Here is a 9,643-nt window from a genome sequence, read left to right as displayed (position 1 = left end):
TTAAAAGTGTGTGTGGTTCATCTTTTCGGGGACTAATGGGGCTGCCACAACCTATAATTCCTTTTAGGACTAACGGCACTAGGTCTAACAGTTAGTCCCCACAGACGAGCTCAAGGGACTAACATATAGTCCTCACATTTACACCTTAGTGAGTAACCGTTAGTCCCACAATTCACTTCAAAAGACTAACACTTAGTACTGACATTTGCACCTTCTAGAGCAACTGTTATTCCCCAACCGTTAGTCCCACAATTCACCTCAAAGGACTAACATTTAGTCCTCATATTTGCACCTTGTAGAGCAACTGTTATTCCCCACATTTACACCTTACCGGGCAACCGTTAGTCCTCACAGTTGCACCTTGTTGGACGAACGGTTGATCCACCCAAATACTTCAATCGGATGAAGTTTTTGTCCTTGGTTCAAATATTGATTTTTGCTAATTTTCCGTCAGGTCCAATACTTTTTTCGCTTGTATTTCTGCGCAGTGAGCAACAAATTGCGCAGAAAAAAACACGCGAGAAAGTAGTTAGCCACCTATGTGTAACTGCTTTCGCAGTCGCGGCAACAACGAAAGACAAAAGTGAGACGTCAAGATCTTTTATTTTTTCACATACACATGAAGCTTCTCCATTCTGCTAAATGAATTCATGGTGAAGTGTACAAGTGCAGTCTAGTCGTAACATCTTGTTCACTCCTTGTGGAGCTCCTCCGACAAAAGCGATAAATGACAGGCAATGCAGACGCCAGCGCACGCAGCCTTTTGCCTGTTGTGTTTTCATGGCTGCACGTACAATAATGTAGTAAAAATAGTTGTCGACAGAAGATGCAGATACACGCATATGACAAGTACGTGCACGTTAATATAAAAAACAAGCATTAAAATATGACACACGAACAACTCTACTTCCACATCTCGCACAGTCCTTTTTCAAGCTGCTCTGACGAAAGAGATGGATGACAGGCATCGCAGACGCCAGCGCACACAGTCTTCAGCACGGTGTGTGCCCATGGCTGCATAATATGTATGTAAAATAATAAATCACACGTGACAGAGGATGAATACAAATGCATATGAGAAATACGTGCAAAGTGAAATGAAAACATACGTGAGATATGACACGCTAATAATTTCACCGTCATGTCACACATCGTCGAAGACTCATTTCGATCCCCATAGTGTAACAGTTTAGGAGAGGCGGCCGCAGCTACTACTCCGCGAACCACCGTGCCGCTAACAAGTCGGCGAGTCTTAAGCGAGCGACGTCGTTCAGTTCGAGCAAACGAACGCGAGACCAAACACGGCGCTGCACGCGGAGTGTCTGCCGCCAGCCAACTTCGAACAGGAGAGCGAGCGTACGCTTGGCCGCCACCACGAACAGCGCCGAGCTGGTTTGGAGCTAGCGCCGAAGAAATCGGCGGTAATGTGGCCCTTTTCCACAAACTCGAGCGAGTGCAGCGCGCCAACGCGAGTCCGCCGACGCGACCAACGGATGGCGACGAGCTGCTTGCAACCGACTGACGGGAAAGCCAACTGTAATGGCGACCAATTTTCAGTGAGTTCCGACGCTAGCGAAAGCCTCGCCAGCCCGTGCTGGTGCACTTACAAGGCGCTACATACTACAATCAAGCTCTTTACGAGAACCCGCAACGTGTTTTTGAGGACCCAACACAGCGACGAGGTCTCAGCCTAATATCGCCATCCCGGATCTCATCGCGGCAGTGAAGACAGGCGAGCACTCGATGAGCGAGCGTACGGGAAGCCGACGGCAATGGCGGCCAATTTCCAGGCAGTCGCAAAGCACAGGGGTACTGCAGACGCCGAAGCTGACCTTAGCGATGCATTTCGTGCGTGTGATATACAACACGACCGAGCCCGTTGCCGGCTATTGCGATCCGTATCGCACACGCGACAAGTAGAGTAGAATGAAGAATGATAACCTACTTGCCTTAGACTCCAGCGCTGTTTTCTGCCCTGAGTCCGACTGGTGTATATATCCGATATATATACTGCAGTTTATATATATATATATATATATATATATATATATATATATATATATATATATATATATATATATATATGTGTGTGTGTGTGTGTGTGTGTGTGTGTGTGTGTGTGTGTGTGGTGTGTGTGGAAATGTGTTTACAGCCACAGTCGCAATCTTTAACCATAAAAAGCTCTGTCTAAAAATAAAACGTTCTAGAAGTGGTCGCACTTTCTGACGTTGACGTTCGTTACAAAAATGACCACTTGTGAGCTTATCGTTTTTCGAAGGGTCATTTTCGTTTTTCCTTTTTTTTTCGAAGCAGCACTCCAGTTCAAAGCAACACAATTTCATCTATGAGTTTCATCATGAAGAGAAAGAGCTGCTATTCAGAATCTAAATTGAGTTTTCAGTCTCGGAGCGGCATGAAATAGTTGCTTCAAGCGACACAAGACACTCCCAAGCTATAAACGGCTATGGCATAGCACTACAGGAGATCGATAAGTGCTTCTACGGCAGTTTCAAGACGAAACGCGCCGCAGCGACGCCATGCTTTGCCATAGATGTAAACAAGTATAGAAGAGGACTTGGCGACTAGGTTGTGTAGATTGCTATGGACTTGCACCTATCAGCGGAACACACACTTTCGGGATCATTTTATGAAGGCAATTTCTGCGCCTCGAGGATTGAAATCCACGACATCGCAAAGCACCAACTGCCTGAGCCAAGTCTCCAGTTTGTCATGAGCTTACAGAACGCGTTAACAGCATCTGTATTCATTCACTTACTTGAAGAAGTCCTTTTTTTTGTTCTGGTAATACATTTTGAATGCACATTGATGCCTCTTCTGTTATGTTGTAGTGCAGATATTTCTTCATAATTTTGTTTGATTCACTGTGAAACGCTGAATTATTTTGTGTGTAGTGGCGAAGGGGCAAGGCAATCACTAGTCGAACCAACTCTAGATCCTTGTTGCCGCTGAAGAAGGGGGATCACGTTAACGCAGGGTGCTTGGCACGTTGTCAAGTCACCTCCTTGCAACCATTTAATTGTGAATAAATGTTTGACGACCACATCATCGTCACCACAATATCTCTTGCAAATACGTTCACCATTTTTCTTGGGCAAATCTGCAGCTAGCTTGATTGCTGTGTAATTGATGGCTGATATTTTCTCTGTAGGTGTATTCTTCAAGGTACATTGATAAATTGATATAAAGGGTTTGAAGTCTCGAAACCACCTTATAATTATGAGAGACGTCGTAGTGGATGGATCCAGATATTTCGACCAGCTGGTGTTTTTTATCGTGCGCCCAGTATTCTTCAAGATTCTAGTCAAAGTCGTTTGCAAAAAAGATACAACTAAAACAAAAAGGTTTATTGCATTACATTTTAATATTGTAGCTGCGAACAAAGTTACTTGAATAGAAAATTGAAGTTCACAAAATAACCATATCAAGCACACCGAGTTTCAAGAGTATGTCGCCTAGCAGTGCCACACGAGAATTGGGTTTCAGTGTCGGTTGCTTCTGGAGTGGCGTCTGATTTTCGCCATTTGCTTTGCGATGACTACTTCTCCCCACACAAAGTTCTACGGACGGCTCCCTGCTCTCTCATAGATTACTTCGAATTGTTAAACACGCTTTCTAAACACAATTCTTTGAAATTTAGTCGCTTTTGCTGTGACTATTCATTGGTGGTGCGTGAACACGTTCGCACCGTAATTTTTGTCGACACGGCTGCACAAAATGTGAGGCTCACGAGAAGGCCTTTTGCTCTCTCATAATACAGTACAACTTACTCTAAACTATTGCAACTTTCCTGAAACGCGTTCACGGGGACAGATTACAGCGTTCCCATAGCAGAGTGTGTATAGTTCCCTAAGCGTTCACAATTTATTTTTACCAATCACTATTTGTATACATGGCAGCGTGCTGCCGTCCCATAGTAGGGGCCCATATAGCATGACTTTGTTAGTAATTGTACTTGATATATATACTTCCTAATTTGTCAAGGGTGGCTCTCCCGTATAGCAGTGATTACTGTGCCTCGATTGATTCACCCGAGAATCATGCACCCTTTCAGGGATAAACCTAAGTACAGTACGGAAATGTTTTGGACATGTCCTGACTGCGCACGTTGCTGTCGAAACTTTGCCTGGCCCCGAGGCATGAACCAGTGCGAGCCAACACGCTGTCACGCATTTCAGACACACATGAATAAGTGCGTTTCTCGAACCTAGCAATTTGAGCGTGATGTAATCTAACTGTTTGCCAAAGATTCCGCGGAGAGTAATCAAAATACTGGTTGGAGGTGCAGCAGGGTGAGTTCACATGGACGCATCCACGTTAACGCCTGTCATTCCCGCCACAATAGCCATGCAGCTTGCATGCATTTCATTTTTTAACTTTCAGTACAACAGCAACTACCTAAGTGAACAAATCCTGCGAAACATGAATGAACACGCGTTTTCTTTCTAAACTTCCATAGCTCCAGTGTGTCTTGTCTTCATGCCCACAAAGTGTATTGGTCTTCGTAAGGGGCAGCTGTTTAACCTATCTCTTTATTTTTAACACGAAAATGTTTTATGCCAGGTTCCACCACAGCTCCGCTGACGTACTTTTGACATGAAGGTGACATTGAAAAATAGGTACTAGGCGATCGCAAGAAAAAAAAAACCAGAAAGCAAGCACAATACGCTCGGATTCGAACCAGCAAGATCTCGATTTTCAGCGCGTGCCGTTAAACATAACGCCACGGAGCGTATGCAGTCTGGAGTGCGAACAGCAAGTCACTTTAATTTCCGTCGGTGTGAGCTCCTAATAAGGTAGCCCATATGTGACTTTATTAAGGATGAAGGCTTGTACGAAGCGTAGAGTTTTCTATCGTTTAGCCATTTGCCCTTTCTTGTTGTTCTATGAATTATTGGAGCGATGTTTTTCAGTGTAAATTTCAGTATTTTGATTGTATAGCTTGATCTTTTGTTGCTTTGCAACCATACCACTAATATTCTCATCGTTTGTCTCTGGGGCAGCGTTTGATCTCCTATGCTTAGTTGTATGGCTGGTTTGTTGCTATAATTTCTGCCATGAACGCGGATAAATTCTAATTTAGCTTTTGCACATTTCATGCCTTTATCTTCAGCAAATTCCTGGACGGTGTTCATCACTTCTTGTAAAATTAAATCGCTTCTTGCAAAATTAGCTCTTTTTTTCCCAGTGAGCCTTTGTTGACCCACAGAGTGATATCACCGGCGTAAAGCGCAAATTGGAGGTCAGGGATTCGCTCAAGCTACTTTGCTAGTCAATTTATTACCATAATAGAGAGGAGTGCAGAAAGGACTGTGAATTGAGAAGTGCCTCTATTTGGCATGGGAAATTTTTTGGAGTGTATGTACTCTATGTCAATGGTTGCTCTGCGGTTGGAAAGAAATGATATGATATGGCAAATCGTTCGAGCACCACAATTCAATGATTAAAGTTCTGTCAGTACAAGTCTAAGAGAGATTGTGTGGAATGCCTGCCTCAAATCCAGCGCTGCGACTACGTTCTCCCCTCCAGTGGTTACATTTTGAATCACTTCCTCTTTTATTCGCAGGAATAAATCCTGTGTAGATAAATGCTGTCTGAACACATACATGTTGTGAGGCAGATAATTCTCTCTTTTTATATAATCAGAAAGCCTGGTGTGCCCAACCGTCTCAAAAAGATTGTCAAGGCATGATGTCAATGATATGGGCCGAAGGTTGTTGAGAGTTTTATCCTTTCTAGGTTTTGTAATAAGGAATATATTGGCCTTTTTCTATTGGCTAGGAATTTTTCCCCCTTCCAAGACGTTTTTGTTAAAGAATTTGGTAATTTTTTTAAGTTGCTTATCGCTCATATTTCTCAACACTGCATTAGTTATTCCGCACTCTCTTAGAGCTGAATGCCTTTTATGCGACATTGCAGCCACAAAGGACTTTTGCTCACTTCTCAGGGAATCTAGGTCCTCATTTTCTAAACCCTTATATTCGAGATCTTGTATAGTTTCCCCACCGCTGCCAATGTATTTCTTCCTAAGGATTTACAACAAGGCTTCATCATCCCATTTGCATTCTCCCGCTAAAGTTCGCATTGTTCTAGTTGTGGTAGTTTTCGTGTTCATAGGGTCTAGCACACTTTTCAATATTGCCCCCGTTTTAGTTGTAGAGGGCGTTCCCATTAGGTAATCACAGAAGGTGACCCAATCACTAGCCTGAAACTCTCGGGCATATTCATTCGCTTTTACGGACAATTTTGTGATTGTGACTTTCACCTTTCTATTCAATCTTAGCCTTTTCGAACTTTTGACGATGCTGCGCCGACCTTCCCTCAAGTGCATGAGGTGGGGGTGCACTGCTGGAGTTCTTTCATTTATTTTAAGTTCTTGTTATGTAAACTGTACGCCTTCTTCTTATCGTCCACCCAGTCGTCTAGCGTTTCTAGCAGCTGCTGTACCACCAGATACTGCCTGCAGGGCTCCCAATTCATTATTTAGCAATCTCATGTGACATTTTTAGCTTCATAGTGGAAGCAAAAAAACTGATTATGAAGAGAATACTCCCCATATTCTCATCAAGATTTTTTCCTGACCTGCTTTTAATATTGTACGTGAATTTTAGATCTTGATAAGTGTCCATGCAAACACTATTGCCTAGTATAGTGGCCACCTGGGGCATTGTCTTTAGTTGCAGCTCGCATCTTTCTACTGCCTGCAATAGATATGCGCCTTTCCTGGTGATTTCGCGATATACCCAACAAGTATGGGGAGCATTGGAGTCGCCCGCGAAGACGAATCTGTCTTTATGTCCCATAGGCCCAAAAGCCCACTTGAGCATCTCGAGAAAGTTGGCGTGACGTTTTGTTGGTGGGCTGTAAATATTAAGAATAAACGTTTTGGCTTCACCCCTTTTGATGGTATGGAGCTCGATCAGTTGGTGCTCGGTTGGACACTCAGATTCATGATATACACTGCTCGCAATTCATTTATGCACCAATGTGGCAATCCTAGAATTAGTTAAATTCCGAATGGTGTAATAATCTCCTAATTTTATTACGCCCTTGCCAATTTCCAGCAAACATATTACGTCAGGTTGCGTAACTGCAGCGTCCATGTATGAATGCAGCGCTGCCACTCGCTTGTGGACCGTGCGGCAGTTCCAACCCATATCTCAACGAAGTCAGTGGTGCGAGTTGTATTACTGGCCATGGCTAATCACACTCTCGACATCTGTAGAATCAGACGCTGCCCCATTTTTAATTTTAATTGCCATGGGAGCATCCTGATCTCTGCAAGCTCTTACTCGTGAGCTTTGCTGTTTAGTCATTTGCTCACGAGCATAAGCCTTGTAGCCCTGATGCTCCGTATACAATTGTTGCTGAAACTTTTGTGGACCGTGAATATGTTGCCCCAGTTGACTCATCTTTTTTCCAGCACTTTCTAACGTGACGGGCTGAGTAAATGGTATATCTGCGTGATTAGTTTTGACTACTGCGACCATGAAGTTTTGTAATTTCATCCTGAGAGTGGCTACTTCCAATTTCAGTTCGCCCAACGACTGCTTTAAATATCGCTTTTCCAAAAGTATCCTCCAATACTCAGGGTGCGATTTTATTGGGGTCACCCCTCGCACCATCCCTGCCGCCCCGCTCACCTGACAGGGTAGCCAGCCGGTCTGAGAACTGGCTAACCTCCCTGTCCTTCCTCATTTATTCCTCCTCCTTCTCCTGCTCACCTGCTGCTGGGTTCAGCTTCCGGCCACTACAGGCACCCTGATTGGTGTAAGGGATCTGGATTGAAAACAGGAGATAGGCTGCGACTTTGGGGCTCCTTGTTCGGGATGTTTCTTCCTTTCCTACCGTGAAAGGGCCTTGTGACTTTTCCTTTCGGCTGTGTCTGCCTGGTTTCCAAGTTGTGGCTATTCTTTATTATTGTCAGTCTCTTCCGATTCATATCACCTTGGTTTCAGCGGCGATGAAAAGGCTGTGCTAGATGTCTTTTTGTCTATCGTCCGGTCTGGCAGCTTTGGATGCTGCTGCCCAACTGGCTGCTCGAAGCCCTGTTTGCATTCTTTAGTCCTTGTGAAGTGCCCCTCTCCACACGTGGTACATACAGGGTTGCAAGGGTGATCCGGTTAACAATCCTTCATACCAGAATTGTGACAAACGATTATGTGGGGCGTCGGGTAAACGTCTGTTCTGTGTCGCGTTTGCTTGTAGGCATAGCAGAATTGTATAGTATTTTTGAATGGGAAACAGGGGACCTCACCACCCATATAGTACACAAACCTTGGTGTTATGGGATCAAAAAACGTGATCACTGCTGTCTTTGTCTCTCCAAGCATTCTGGCTCTTAGGATCTTGACTCCTTGTGTTCGTATGCCTAGATTTGCTAGCAGAGTTTCTGGGCTTGTGTTGGGACTTGTACCATGTATGACTCCTTTTCTTGTGCTGTCTCCCACTGCAGCTTAGGCATTGACAGCTGCAGTCTTCCGTTGAGAGTGAGGTTTGTGATTTTTTCTGGTGAAATCAGCCACGTCCTGGTTGGGAGCGGATATGATGAATACGTTGGATCCTGGCTTCGGCCGGAGGAAAGCTTGGCTGCCGGTTATTGTACCTTGACACGCGTTCACAACTGCTTCTGCAGTTTGCGGTGCCGTTAGTTCTCTTATAGGCAGTCCTTGGGATGGTCTTACGATGATTTTGAAGTCTTCCTTGGGGAGTGGTGGTTGCTTTTACTTCTGCGGTCTCCTTTGCTACGTAGGTTGCGAACGTGATTTGGATGTAGGACGCATGAAGCCACAGCCTCTCTCTGTTATCATCAGTTTGTTTCCCGCTTTCGCAAGAGCTTTCTTTTGACGAATGGTAAGGACCGTTTGCCAGCCTTTATCATTGTTGCGTTCTTTGCCTCCATATGCTTCGTCAGTCCCTGCATTGTCTCGGTGGGTGATGCCATTCTCCGCCTCCCTGTCCTGGCATTTCATTTCAGCCTGGTCCAAGGCCGACGTATCAGGCTCTGCCTTCGGGTCTTTCTGGGGACGACGTATTGTCTTGTAGGCAGTGTCTTTGTCGCTTTCAACCGGGCATGAGACGCCGCAGGCGCTCTCGTAGGGGCGAAAGAAGTTTTCGCCATCGGACGCTTGCTGCGTCTCAGGCGCACGCGTCTCGCCACCGCTGCTTCGCTTGCGTGGTCATAGCGGGCATGTTGTCGACCGAAAATAGATGTGAAGGGCTTGCTTACCAAGAAAAGTTTGTTGTCCATGAGTAGCCTTGATGTGCCTGAGCACAGTGTGACAGGGACAGTCTAGGTAAGTTGCAACGAAATTACATAAAATTAGCAAAACTCTTGGGGCACATGCGAGTGGTGCTTCACTCGTCGGGGCCACCTCCAGATTGAAAATGAATTTCACTGTATCTGATGTTTTGCGAAAGTAGCAGAACAATTTAAAGAGTATTTTAGCCTTTTTATTCCTAACCTCCGCAGTTTTATGTAGAGCTTTCTGAAATTATGAGAAAACTAAAATTTTAGGAAACTCTATGGATTTTGGAGTGTAGCACGCCGAACAAGTTTAATTTAGAAACGTTTTATCGGGTCACATAGTGCTCCAAGTGCGTCTTTGTGTTACAAATTTTGCTT

This window comes from Rhipicephalus microplus, chromosome 4 (assembly GCF_043290135.1).
Source record: "Rhipicephalus microplus isolate Deutch F79 chromosome 4, USDA_Rmic, whole genome shotgun sequence".
NCBI lineage: Eukaryota > Metazoa > Arthropoda > Arachnida > Ixodida > Ixodidae > Rhipicephalus > Rhipicephalus microplus.
Note: the sequence above shows the minus strand (reverse complement) of the source record.